Raw genomic sequence first — 14,547 nt, forward strand, 5'->3', positions numbered from 1 at the left:
TTACATGCTTTGCCTTGTGATAACACTAGTGAAAGCATGATTATTGATGCTGGTAAAGTAGAAACAGAACAAGGAAATGCTTCTGGTGGGGGGCAGGGATGGTCGCTACTCACAGATCTCCCCACCCATGGCTCCATAATCACACTACGACCACCGTGCATTCATCCACCTGGACACATCATAACACTGCGGGAAGTTCCAGCTCTTTGCTTGTCGGCCTGGCACTGCCCCTGTTCTGCTATCCATCAAGGTCCTCTGGCACTGCAATGCCCAGAATGCATGGTCTGCCCCTCCAGGTGAGCGCGGAGCTGAAGGGGAACAACACACCATTACTAGCCTGAACAAGGTGGGAGAATGCAGAGACCAGTCTCAGCAGGGACATTTCTTCTGCATACTAGTGGGCTCCCCCATATTCTCATAACACCCGGACGGCTCCAACGAAGGCAGGACATTTATATATTCCGGACACTCATTATGCATTTCATTAACATACTGTAGTTCATGTAATCCCAGTTTTCTTCAATGTGTCTGTTACGTGCTCATGTGCCAATATCATTGCTCTGCCTCTCCTTACTGCCGCATCTCTGATCTTTTTCCTCTCTAATTCCCCAGCCCACTGCATGTTACAATTCCATGAGTTGCTCATCCTGCCCATTGTAACCTATGTAGTTGCGCCCTAGATGGCTGCCTCGCCTGGTACTCTCCAGGGCAGGATAAGCAACCCATTGAAGTGGTGATGCAAGGGATATCCAGTTAGCTCACTATTTATTTTATCCTTGCACATCTTAACTCCATGTAAGTCTTATTCGCACACTGTAACCAATGTAGTGCGCCCTACATGGCTGCCTCGCCTCTTGCTCTGTGTGGGATGAAAAATGCATGGGCTTGATGAACTCGCAAGGATATCACATAATAATAGTCTCTCTCCCATTATGTGTCATCAAATCCAGGCATTGCCTATTCTGCCCAGTGTGATCCTATGCAGTGCGCCTGAAATGGCTGCCTCACCTGGATCTTTCTTGAAAATGTAAACCTCTGTATCATGTTATTACTACCTGTTAAGCGCCTTTTGTCCTTTTTGGAGAAAGAGCTGTATAATAATAATAATAATAATAATAATAATAATAATAATAATAATAATAATAAATAATCTGCTACATTAAAATCTGTCAGTCACACTATTTATTCTAACAAGAATTTTAAATGCTGTTTCAAAGAGCTATAACAAAAATAAAATTCAAAATATAAGATAACCAAGACTTCATTATCTAGTTGTTTTATCTGCAAGCAATTCAGGCAGCTGCTTAAGGCCTGCAAACATTTGTTAAGGGGACAGTTTGGAAACTGCATGAGAAAGTCACTAATACACCTTTTACACCAACCGAATAATCCAGGTCGAGCCACAGTGTGAACGGCTCCCAAAAAAATAACCCGGGACAATTTACCTGGCAATCTTACTCGGATTGAGAGCAGGGATGAAAACGGGTTGGTCATGCGGCAGTGTAAACGGGTGCTAGCCGGATTATTTGAACCAGCTAGCTCCGAAAGATGCTGATTGGAGCTTCTGGGGCGCTGGCAGATGATGTCATTTGTCAGTGCTCTGCAGAGAGAGACATACAGATGCAGCCATCGCTTGCCTGCCTAACCTCCTGCACCACAACAGCCTGACCAGCAGCCACAAACGCAGGCTGACACACAGCCTCATCCACAGCCAGAACAGAAACCTGCACCACAGCCTGACTTTCAGCTTGAGCCTCACCCTCAGTCTGACCCACAGCCTGTTCCTGCAGCAGCATGTGTGCTCCCACGAACTGGACCGTTGTCGAGATCCGAGAGCTACTGCTCATCAGGGCGGAGGAAGAAATTAAACGCCAGATGACCAGCACAGTTAAAGATATGGCAGTGTATCGCAATATAGCCCAAATGCTGGAGTCCCGAGGGATAAACACACGCAGCAGCAAGTGGTAAATAAATTGAAGGTCTTGCACAAGCAGTTCACTAAAGTGTACGATCAGAACCGCAGAAAAAGTGGTGCAGCACGCCAGGAATCGGTGCATTACGAATTGTGCTACAGCGCTTTTGGAAATAGAGCACTTACAAACCCCATAGCACTGTCTCAATCACGCCATCCTGCTCTAGACAGCGGGAGGATAGTCAAGAGATACCGGCTACACAGGTTACCCTGTCGTCCTCGCAATGCAGCCCAACATCACTGCTCCTTCTGATCGATGAGCCTGGAGAAGGTAGTGGGATGGATTCATCTGTGAATGCTGACAGTATCAATACCACCATAAATTATGTAGTTCAGACAAGCTCGGAGAAAGCACACCCCAATAAGACCCCTCCGCTATGCTCTAATAGTAAGTATAACAAAAACCACACACATTACACACACAACTACATTCACTTAAATCCATATAGTAACTGTTACAAAGTGCTGCTAGCGTGCAGGTGGATAGTGGGCCACAAGCACATGAACACAAACACCACTGCTATCTTTATATCGCCTCAGTGCATATAATAATAATTTCTTTCTCCCCTTTGCAGTCTACAATGTGCCGCCCAGAAAGAAGCTAAACAGGTGGAGCAAGCTGCTCGAGTGATGACTTCTGTGATTGTGGAGCATCTCCGTGAATTGGACGCCGACATACAGAGGCAGGAGGGTGCTAGAACGGAGAGGTTTCTAGAGTCAGAAAGGCAAATGCAGCAGTCATTTATCACGCAGTTAGTGGATATGCAGGACAGACCAATGTCTTTTCTTGAGCGCACGTTTGCTTGTGGTTTTGCAAATCAAACATACCAAATACCACAGGCTCCAGTGTACCGAGAACACACACATGGGCAGTACAATAGGGGGCCCAATTATTACAACCCTAGCACTAATACAACACAAACACACCTAGGGGTAAATTTACTAAAGTGAGAGTTTTTAGAAGTGAGTTTTAAAAGTGATGTTGCCCATAGCAACCTATCAGATTCTACTTAACATTTAACTAGCACGTTCTATAAGATAATAGCTAGAATCTGACTGGTTGCTATGGGCAACATCACTTTTAAAACTCACTTCTAAAAACTCTCACTTTAGTAAATTTACCCCCTAGAGTCACCAGAGTAAACAGTGTATAGGCAATTGCCTTAAACTTGCCTATTTTTAAAATTCTGTCATAGTAAAAGTGCCAGTTGGTACAATTTTATTATTGTTTTTCTATTGTGTCGGTAAATTTAAAATGTTTATTGTGTAAAAGGCACTTTTTGAATATTATCATACTTTACAAAGCTAAATTTATAGTGTGGCCCAGGATGTCCTCCTTGTCTGGCTACGTTACTTGACACTTGTTTAATACTATTTTTATACTGTATTTTTGTACTCTTGTATTGTGTCTAGTTTTGTCTGCAGGTATTTGAAAGGCACTTTTTTTTATATAATAATACAGTGCGTAACCAAGCACCATTTCATACCGTGGCCCAGGATTCTCCACCTTGTGTGGCCAAACGATACTGGACACTTGTTTAATACTGTTTTTATATTGTGTTTTCGTACTTTTGTATAGTATATACTATACATTAAAGTGTATATTTAAATATGTGCATATAATGATGTTTTATGTAAAAAAAAAAAAAAAAAAACTTTTGAACCAAATAAACAAAAGACTTGTTTTTAACATTATTAGGTCTTTTATTAATAAAAAAAATAAAAATGTAATGACATCTACAGGGAAAAGTAGGGATTACCCAGGTTCAATTCCTTTACATATATACAGATTAAGTGTGTAAACAAAATGATTGTGAAAATAGCTGCTCTCAGTGCCTGGCACGCAGTAGAGCACAGGTGATCACATTTTGAAATCTTTTATATTTATTTTTAAAAATAGAAGCATTGAATATTAATATTTATACAGAAAAAATCCCTATAATACAGGCAGCATTAGTAGGTGGGTTGCTAGGAAATGTGAATGACCTTGAACTTCAAGTTTTAAGTAATAATATGAAAAGCTGTACACAAAGAAAGGAACCACTTTTCCTTTCTACATCAAGGTCAAAGAAATCGTTGGGAAAACAAAACATTCTGATAGTCTTACAAGTTAGAGGCATTGTTCCCTTTATTACAGTGTCCTTTCAAAGCAACCATTCACACTCCTATCTGAACAGCAACCTTAAGCTTATTCAATGTAGCAAAATATAAGCAAATATAATGCGTCCTTGGATTGTGAAGACAAATAAATGAATTGGCTGGGTGTGAGCCCTACTGAGCAGACCTCGCAATGATCATGTCACTTGGTAAGTCCCGATACTCGGAAATGGAGGTGATGGAAAGGAATTTTAATGCATAAGCATTTCAGACTGCAGGACTTGATTCTCTGATGAGATGAAGATACCTCTGCAGTCTGTAACGCTGATACAGCTGCTTACACATGACCTTGATTGTTTCAGACTCCATATGTAAATTGAGAGAGGATAAAGGTCTGCCACTATTACTCATGTACTACTTGTAGGTCATCATTTGGTTTGTTGAAAAACCTTTCATGGAGTCATTGTGTTAAAACACAAAAATGAAGATTAGTCATTGCATTATATTATATGCATTTGCTGACATAATTTGCAATTTACTATTTAACACACAGATTTGCATCCTTAATGTTTTTTAATTGATCAAGAGCTGAATTACAGAATAGGTAAATATATAATACATTCATGTAATGGAACAAAAACTAAACTTGCCTACACATTCAGCACCCCATAATTATCAGAACAGTAGGAGTCTGGTGCTCTCCACACAGAGAGCCTGATTCAGCTTTGGGAATAGAGTAAGAAACAGCAAGTTAACTGATCATCTTGGTAAGACCATGCTGCACTGCAGGTGGGGCAGATGCAAAATGTGCAGAGAGATTTAGATTTGGGAGGGAGGTGTCCAAACGGACATCTAAATTGTAGTGTAAAAATAAAGCTGTGCAGTATTTGTGGGCTACATGCATAATCAGCCAGCATTTACCCTACATGCAAAAAAAGTTTGTATTTACATCTCTTACGTTGCAGCATGGTTTGTCCAGGTCGACAGTTAAGGTGCCTACACACTAGGCGATGTTTTACACGATCAGCCCGATTCCGACACATTGGAACGACAGATCGTGTAAAATATGTCCTAATCGTGAGTCTCTACTCACGATTACGATGCGCGTCCCCGCTGGTTATACATCGCATCTTCAGATCTTACCTGCTGCAAGCAAGATTTGCCAATCTCGGACCCGATGTGGTGCGGATTGTTAGTTTGTACTAACAATCCAATGCATGATCTATCGTCCCTTCCGTCACTTGACTGACATACCCCTGTACACCCCCCAGTCTCCATTTTGTGCAGCATCGTGACTTAAGGAAGACGGACGCGATTACCTTGTTCAGCACACCTGATCGTGGAATCTGGTGAGTATATTTGTACTTAGCATCAATGTATATGCAGACCCTGTCCACCAATGAATATGCCTGACCCACTGGCCACCAATGTGTCCCAACCACTGACCACCTAAATGTGTTTAATGCATCGCCCACCCACCCACTGAGCACCTATGTGTTTAATGCATCGCCCACCCACCCACTCAGCACCTGTGTTTAGCCCACCCACCCACTGACCACCTATATGTGTATAATGCATCGCCCACCCATCCACTGACTCAAGTTAATTACTGAATATTTTAAAATGCAATCAGGATTTAAAACCAAAAACAGAACCAAATTAAAAACAACTTAAAATGTGTAAACAGTCACTCTCATATATATATATTATATATATATTTTTCCAAAGTATTACAAATTAGAACAATATTGTATACTTCCATATTTTATTTTTTTCCTAACAGAAGTGTCTATGATTAAGGAACGCGAGTTCATCACAGGCTTCCTGGAGCGTTGGGAGGCAAAGGAGTGCCTATGGAGGATTAATAGTCGCGACTACTCCAATAAGGCGAAGAAACTTATTGTGTTGGAGGAATTGGTTGAATACAGCGGCCAATTCTACCACGATGTAACACTGAAGTCAGTGCGCCTCAAAAATCCAAAACCTCCGCACTGTGTTTATAAAAGAACGGAAAAAGGTTGAGGATGCCAAGCGATCCGGAGCATCTGCTGATGATGTTTATCTCCCCACCCTATGGTATTATCCTTTGATATAATTTTTAAAGGAGTAGGAACACAGCAACAGTCCACGGTACTGATGGCTGAGGGAGAGAGAGAAGAGGCGGCGGGTGAAGTTCAGAGTGGTTCGTCCCAGGCTGGTTTGGTAAGTAGAGTGCATACACCCCATGTTTTTTTTTTAAATTTTAATATTTATCTGAGACAGTCCTCCTGCCATGGCACTGCTCCCGGGCCATTAAAATAGGCCATATACTCCTCTCTCACCTGTTTGGCCCGTGCCATGCCTGTTGATTGCATTGTTGGTGCTGCCAACAATGAAATCTGGCCAATCACCTCTGGAAGGTCTGGGTCTTCTCGCATAGCTGTGCCTGATGCCCTTTGTAGGGTGGTTTTGTGGCGTAAAAAGTTATGGAAAACACAGCACTCCATCACAACCTAGTCTATCTTCTCCACACGCAGGTTTATGCTGGTGTGAAAAATGCGGATCCGGTTATTGAGTATCCCAAAGGCATTTTCCACAATCCTGCGTGCCCGAGAAAGCAGATAGTTGTAGATTCTCTTGTCAGATGTAAAGCCCCTTTGTGCATATGGCTTCATCACATTTTCATGTAATGCAAATGCTTCGTCAGCCACAAAAACAAAGTTTAGGCCGTGCTTAGTCTCCTCCACTGATGGCAAGTTGGGAGTTTTGCAGGTGAGAATCTCGTAGGATGCCGTCTGCTTGAACGACCCACCATCCAAAGCACGCCCATTCTTGCCAACATCTACAAACACAAACTCTTAGTTGGCATTCACCACCGCCATGAGAACGATGCTGAAGTACCCCTTGTAGTTGAAATAGTATGATTCGCTGTTGACAGGTGGGTTGATGCGGATGTGTTTGCCATCGATTGCTTCACCGGAGTTAGGGAAATTCCAACGCCGTTCGAAGTCTTCAGCAATGCTTTTCCACTCTTCAACTGTATTAGGAGACTAGGGAAAAATTAAAACAAATGTTAAAACATTAACAATTTTTTTCTTAGATTTGGGGTCTATGCAAGATTTAAACTGCATTGCGACAGTGAGGGGGATGTGTGCTTATCCCAATGCACACCACCAACCACAACACCCCCAGCACCTACCCAGCAAGAAAGAAAACGTCCTGGGAAAAAGACCCAAAGCAAAGATCCTGCGGACACACTTCTGCAACAAGCAGAAGAGCTGTTAAGAAGGCCCCCAGATCATCTGGATAATTTTACCACTCATTTTAACAGCGCCATGTGGAAGATGAGTGATGAAAAGCAAAATAATTTCCAACGGTTTGTGTATGAGTTGCTCATCAGGGCAATGGGTAACAACCTATACCCAGCTACCTATATTGGCGACCCTGTACCCTTCCCACCTACCCCAACTGCCCCTGAGATGCCTCCATCCCAGGCGCAACCTACTCCACCATCCGCTAACCCTCCCACCACAAGACAGGCTATATATAGTGCCCTTTTAGAGGCGGATGATGACAATACAGGGTTTTACCAAATGTAAATTTAGATTTTTGTTGTTGTTGTTGAGTACATTATCCCCAAATTTTAACACTCCCAATACCTGCCGCCCTATGGTATACGGTGGTGATGATGCTGATTGGACGCAGTCAATACCCACATGGCGCAAGGACAGATTGTTGGAAGCCGGGGCCATAATCTGTCCTTGCGCCATGTGGGTATTGGCCTATTCAATCTGGCAAACCTACCCACCGTATATCATAGAACAAGCTAGGTATTGGGACTGTTAAAATTTGGGGATAATGCAGTTTTTACATTATAAATGCATATAGCAGCTTTCTTCAAAAGCACAATTGCTAAGTTATGTATTCCATGTTTGGAATGCCAATGTTTTTACTGCTGTCATAAAGACAATTTTATCGCTTGCAGCCATATTGGCTGAAATTTTGACCCAGTTTTAAACTGTTTATACAGTCCTTTCCTACATTTGCAAAAAAAAAAAGTAACCTTTATTTTTTTCCTCTTTCACAAGAAACAAATGTATAGTGTTCTTTTTCCTTACCTTGAAAAACTGGTACTGCAGCACTTTCACAACAGCCTTGCAGGTCTCCGGAATGATGATGCCCAAAGCCTGAGGGGAAATGATGGTCCCAAACTTCAGATCTTCCAGTGACTGTCCTGTAGCCATGTAAATCAGGGTAGCCACCAGCCTCTCCTCAGCAGGGATAACCCTCCGCAGCTTTGTGTCCTGCTTCTGGATAAACTGGGTCACCAGATGCAGCAACTCCTGGATGAAGGCGTCATCCATGCGCAGGTAGTTGCAATAGTCATCTGGAATGTTCTCCCGAATCTCCATCAGCAGGGACATGTGAGAGCGACTCTCCCTCTGCAGCAGCCACTCCTCGGTCCAGCATGCTCTCCTCCTATGCTGGGCCCTCTCCTTCATCACCTTCACCCCAGCATAAGCAACCTTCACTCTATACCGATAGGGATCCATCAGCACAGAATACAGGATAGAACAGAAAGAATGCAGCAAAAAAACACTTTGTTGAGCAAAGCAAAACAAAGTATAGCACAATAGCAATGTACAGCATTCAGCATGTATACACCAAGCCTCACTAGTCACAGAGCAGAAGTGCACAGACCTAAAATGGCACCTGCTTTATATACCCGACTTAAGCCCACCCATTATTACATTTTTTGTGCAATCTGACCATTCATCGTGTTGTGCAAACGATTTATCGTGTACGATCTCACAATTTCGTCATCGGACATGATGCACGATAGATCGTGTGACAATTTGGGCAGTTTTTGCTCAAAATCGGGTCCACGACTGCCAGGGAGAATTCAAGGAAAATTGGACACGTTATTGGACCGTGACCAGATCGCCTAGTGTGTGGGCACCTTTACTTGCTATATCTTACTCTCTATACCCAAAGCTGAATCAGGCCCAGAGACAACACTCTGGCTCCTCTACATGAACTGATCCTCCTGCCAGCAAGTGTAATGAAGTTATCTGTAAGCAGGTAATGACTGAATGTTGGCTTTTTTAGAATCTTTATATAGCTTAACAATGGAGCAACACTTAAGGAATTTAATATTGATCCACCGAACAAACGATGATTATTTATAGCGCAATTCAATCCAGGGCGCTGTTAACGCAGGGAAGGAGTTTCCGAAGCTATTCAATTTACCACGCTGTTAAGTCCAACTACAGACACTTAAGTCAGAGAATGCGGGCAAGCACGACTAAAGCTGAGTGTTTAGTCCCGCTAACCGGCTTCCTCCAACTAAAGTGCCGGCTGCAAAGGTGTTAGCACCGCGCTGATCCACAAACGAGCCTTGAGGCTGGCACTTTAGTCGGATTTCTGCTCGCACCCACAAGAGAGTGCGAGAATAAATTCTTTAGTCGGGTTTGTTTTCTTTAATTTCATCTCTTTTCACCCTCCTTTTATCTATTATAACAATAGCACACAACACCTCTACACCATATTCCAGTGGTTCCTAAACTGTGCGCCATGGTACCCTGGGGTGCCTCAGGACACTTGCAGGGGTGCATCACGTTGGTGGTTCACCACCAAATCAAATTGATTGTCAATGTAATGTAAATATGTGCACAAACAGAAGCGCAAACCTGCCCACAACCACCACCACCACATAAATGAACCTAAGGATGACAGATGAGCACAATTTACTTCACTTTACTAAATTTTTTTCTGATTTTCTCAATAACAAACTTTTGGCTTAGGGGTGCCGTGAAAACAATGCTGATACTCTAGGGCAACGTGATTCAGAGAAGTTTGGGAACCACTACCATATTTCCATACTATCCCAAATATACTCAATGCAACATTAGTTATCAAACACAGCAAAGGAACTGGAATGTGTAAAAAGAAGAATATTTTTAGACTTCAACAATATTTGAAAAATAAACAGTATGCATGTGCAACAATAAAGTTAGGATTATAGGTAAATAATTATTATATCAATTATAATTGAATAATAGTTCCATGTGACAACATAATAGAACTCCTTCAGGTAAAAAGTGGTCTTAAATAAATAATAAGATAAATAAAAAACAATGGAAAGTCTGTAAGAAGGGCCCGGCAAATAAGTATTGGGTACAAGAGGGAAAAGTGGTGGACCCTTTCTTTACACAGAGCAGGAAGGTAGCCTAGAATACATCAAGGACATAAACAATGTCATAGTTTGCTAGGAATAAAAAGTTAAATTAAAGGAGGGTACATCAAGTCCAATATATCAGGAATGTATAATATATCAGGCTACAGAATGCTGCATAACATCTTAAGTACAAGCCACTGAATTCAGAATCAGTCATGAGGTGTTACCTACTGTAATCAATAGTTCCCACCAACCAGACATGGGAGAAAGCCCAGGCAGCATTTTCCTATACTGTAGCATGTATATCATGCTATTGGATAGTTTAAGTACGAGGCTTTAACCTTTCATAGTAAATAGAATGAACATGTGTAAGTAATGACTCAATAGGAGCAATATATAGGACATGTTTTATGCACATACACTTTTATTATTACTACTATTATTTCACTAGGTAAGAGCAGAAGATGATGCATGCTCAGAGATTCATAAGCTTAATGTACTAACTTTTAGCCATCTCTGAGCTGCCAAAAAACCTGTGTCAAACATATATAAAGTAGCCCCCTCCTCTGGCTTCATAGTGCACTTGGGTAAAGGGAATCCTAAAATATGAACAGCTAATGGAACCCAGGCAAAGAACATGTGGTGCTATGAGCAAGAGGCACAGACTCTATACACACGTTTTGCTTGTCGTAGAGTGATGGGACGCTTTAGGTTTCCATCCAGAGACATATAACTTGGGGAAGAGGCAGTGCCAGGTGTATATCACATGCAGTCTAATTCAATTACAACATCTTGCTGTATACATCACATTTTCTCTGTGACAGCAATGAACCAACAGATGCAGTCGTCCAGAAGTCTGGGGGTGACACTGACATTGAGAATTTTCCTTGTAAGAGCCATTTGCAGACTCTTCTCATTTATACTTTTCTTTCCCTCACATACTATAAAAGCACAGCATAATACTACATTTTACAGTACAGATTTGATTAAATTAGCTTATGGGTTATCCAAGAACAGACCGTTCAAGTTATAAACTGAAATAACAGAAAGATGTACAGATGGCAAAAGAATAATCAATACAGGAAACACATTTATTTAAACCATAATTCATTGATTATTCTTCACAAGCTGTTTTAAAACAGCAAAGTATCTGCTGAATTCTGCAGCTCTACATTAACATATCTCAAAGTTAATGATGTTTTTAGCTCTCCGAGATGATGGTTCATTTAATTTCTAGAAAGGTGCATATATATTCCTAACACACACTAGAAGTCAATTATCTTTTCCATAATTGGTGGAATTAAATGTTCATTTAGTACATCATTAGTGGTTAAAACTTCTATTGTAGTTACACTGGAAAGGAGTATTCATTTATGCACTAACTAGAACAACGTCTCAAACGAACTAAGAGCATAAAAGTATTTGCCAAGTTCTAGAATCTAAACTGGAGACCATTATTCCAGAATTAGTTCATGCTGATCAAGCAGTATTCATTAAAAAGGAGTTCACATAACACTTACAGATTCTGCAATCTAATGCACAACACTAAAAATATTTCAACCCTGTAGACATGAATAGCTCTTCAGGCAGACAAAAAAAAGGGTATACGAAGGAAACAACATTTTATTTCTTAATTAGGAGTGCTCATAATAAACATATACAACCAGCTGGAAATAGCCGTCAATACAAAATAGACCCCACTAAAGATTGGGGAACAAAGTCGCCCCCCCCCAAAAAAAAACACATGGGAAAAATGTGTCTTTAAATATAATCTTAAAGCCAGATGCGAGATTCCATAGGGCTAATGCGAGAATCCGTGCAAGCAGAATGTCACGTCATCACTGTTTTTACACCAGCCTTCTAGGTCCATTGTCATTATTATCAGCAATTGCACCAGCCCCATGCTGCACGACCGATGGAGCTTTGGAAACTCCCATGATATCCCCTGTCAGTAGGGCCGGCCCGAGCCCAATTTTATTTGACAAGCGAATATTTTTTTGGGCGCACCAAGGAGTCCTGTTGTGCACGCCAAAGGCACGAGAAACAAAAAAGATTAAGGGGGGCGTGGTCTAGTGTGAAAAGCCATACACATACCTAAACCATGTTCACATATGCAACTTCATATCTACACAAATGTATAAATAATTACTCTATGTCTAATATGTAAATACACACACAGACACTAATCTAACAGTCTGTTATAGGATTCTTATGGGAAAGAGAGGGACAAGTATAGATTACAAGAGCCCAGGAGAGCAGTGAAGGCATTAGGGACAGGGTTCACACGAAACCACATTCAACTGGTTCCGTGACAGCACAGTTTGACAGCACAACTCGGCTTTTGATATAAACGGTCAGCCTGCACTCTACTGCTGTGCTAGCTTCCGATATATCTTACAGCTCTCCAGGCTGGTAGAAGCCAGCATGGGTGTCAGTATACCCCGCCGAAAATTCACTCTCCCACAAGGCACTAAACTATGTCACCCCCAGTGATTGCACAGAGTAAAAAAATTGTGGGTCTTAGGGACCCCTCACTTTAACAAATCGGGGGCCTACTACACGGTTTCTGGGTCCCGTCACATATAGGGGGGAGGGCTGGCATCAGTTGGGACAGTGCTGGGGGCAGGTAGCAGCTGGGGTAATGGGGGTTAAGGTCAAGCAGCAGTTGGGGTAAAGCTGGAGGTAAAGGCAGGAATAAGTTGGAGTAGAGCTAGGGTTAGAGGGGAGTAAGGGCAGGCACTAGTGCTGGATATGTTCAGACAGCAGTTGCAACAGTACTGGGTGTAGAGAGAGGGCAAGTGTGGATGGTAGTTTGTGTGCAGTGGTTGTGTGTGCAGTATGTATGTGTACAATGGATGTGTGTACAGTATGTATCTGTATAATAGATGTGTGTGCAATATGTATGTGTGCAGTGGTTGTGTGTGCAGTATGTATGTGTACAATGGGTGTGTGTGCAGTATGTATGTGTACAATGGATGTGTGTGCAGTATGTATGTGTACAATGGATGTGTGTGCAGTATGTATGTGTACAATGGATGTGTGTGCAGTATGTATGTGTGCAGTGGTTGTGTGTGCAGTATGTATGTGTACAATGGATGTGTGTGCAGTATGTATGTGTACAATGGATGTGTGTGCAGTATGTATGTGTACAATGGATGTGTGTGCAGTATGTATGTGTGCAGTGGTTGTGTGTGCAGTATGTATGTGTGCAGTGGTTGTGTGTGCAGTATGTATGTGTGCAGTGGTTTTGTGTGCAGTATGTATGTGTGCAGTGGTTGTGTGTGCAGTATGTATGTCTGCAGCTGACCTGAGGCCTACTAGGGCACTTTCCACTCCACATCCCCTGACAGGGTCCCTGTAACCGACATTCACAATGCTCCTACACCCAGGGCCTGCACAATGCTCCCAACCTCACACAGAAACACTCCCCCCCCCCCCCCCCTCCTCTCTGTCACACTGCCACGGTGGAAGTGTGGGAGAGAGAGGAAGGGGCAGTCTCTGCAGGCTTTGGGATAAATGGCAGCCCCTCCTCCCTCATGGCAGTGGTGGCCGACCAGAGATCTGTGAGGCGACAGGAAAGTTAGCACGGCAACATCACAGCAGTCACATGACCAGGAGGCAGAAGTCTCAGGCGGCCAGTGGATAAGGAGATGCTGTCGGCCTTAGTGATTGGCTGGGGATGCGAGGAATGGAGCCGCTGTTGTTAAAGAACGGCTGCAACATCCCCTCCCCGCATAGCGCCTGCTGCTGGCCCAAAGCACCCCACCAAACGCCACAAACACCTCCCACCCCCACCGCACACACACCAGCTGCCGTCACGCTAAAATCAATGTTCTAGCATTAATTATATATGACGTAAACTTTTAAGGAAGGAACAATCCAATCTAAGATACCTTTTGTCATTTCGACCAGTTTTTTAATTATTTTAAACATTTGTGAAAGCTGCACTAGCACATAGGTGACATTTCTCCCTGTATAGTATGGCTACATGCAGTCACTTTGCCAGAGGCACTGCTGTTTCTGTAATACAGAACTGGGAAGTGCATTTTTCAGCCAGCTCGGTAAAGATCTTTAACTAGGTGTTAGTGTGAACACCATTTTTGTGAATTCTACCTTAGATCTAGAACATCACATACATATATCTTTGAGCAATTCGCATACTCTTCAGTTATAGTATAGTTGCTGGGGTGCAGCATCAATTTTCAGTCTGGGCAGATTTCCACAGACAAAAATGTATAACATAGTATAGGGGTGCACTCACCAGACTTCAGCCGATTCATAAATAGGTAACTTTATTCCATCATAATAACAATCCGACGTT

General features: G+C 42.3%; 1 protein-coding gene and 2 pseudogenes across 1 annotated transcript in view; 1 reads left to right on the forward strand and 2 right to left on the reverse strand.

Moving 5' to 3' along the window:
* The window catches only part of NECTIN3 (nectin cell adhesion molecule 3), a 120,265-nt gene that overhangs the window by 53,740 nt on the left and 51,978 nt on the right, over window positions 1-14,547 (reverse strand). The window lies entirely within an intron of this gene.
* On the forward strand, window positions 1,876-6,091 carry LOC148511573 (uncharacterized; annotated as a pseudogene).
* LOC148511574 (uncharacterized) lies at window positions 6,319-6,930 on the reverse strand (annotated as a pseudogene).

This window comes from Taudactylus pleione, unplaced genomic scaffold (genome assembly GCF_031769625.1).
Source record: "Taudactylus pleione unplaced genomic scaffold, aTauple2 ptg000305l, whole genome shotgun sequence".
Classification (NCBI taxonomy): Eukaryota; Metazoa; Chordata; class Amphibia; order Anura; family Myobatrachidae; genus Taudactylus; species Taudactylus pleione.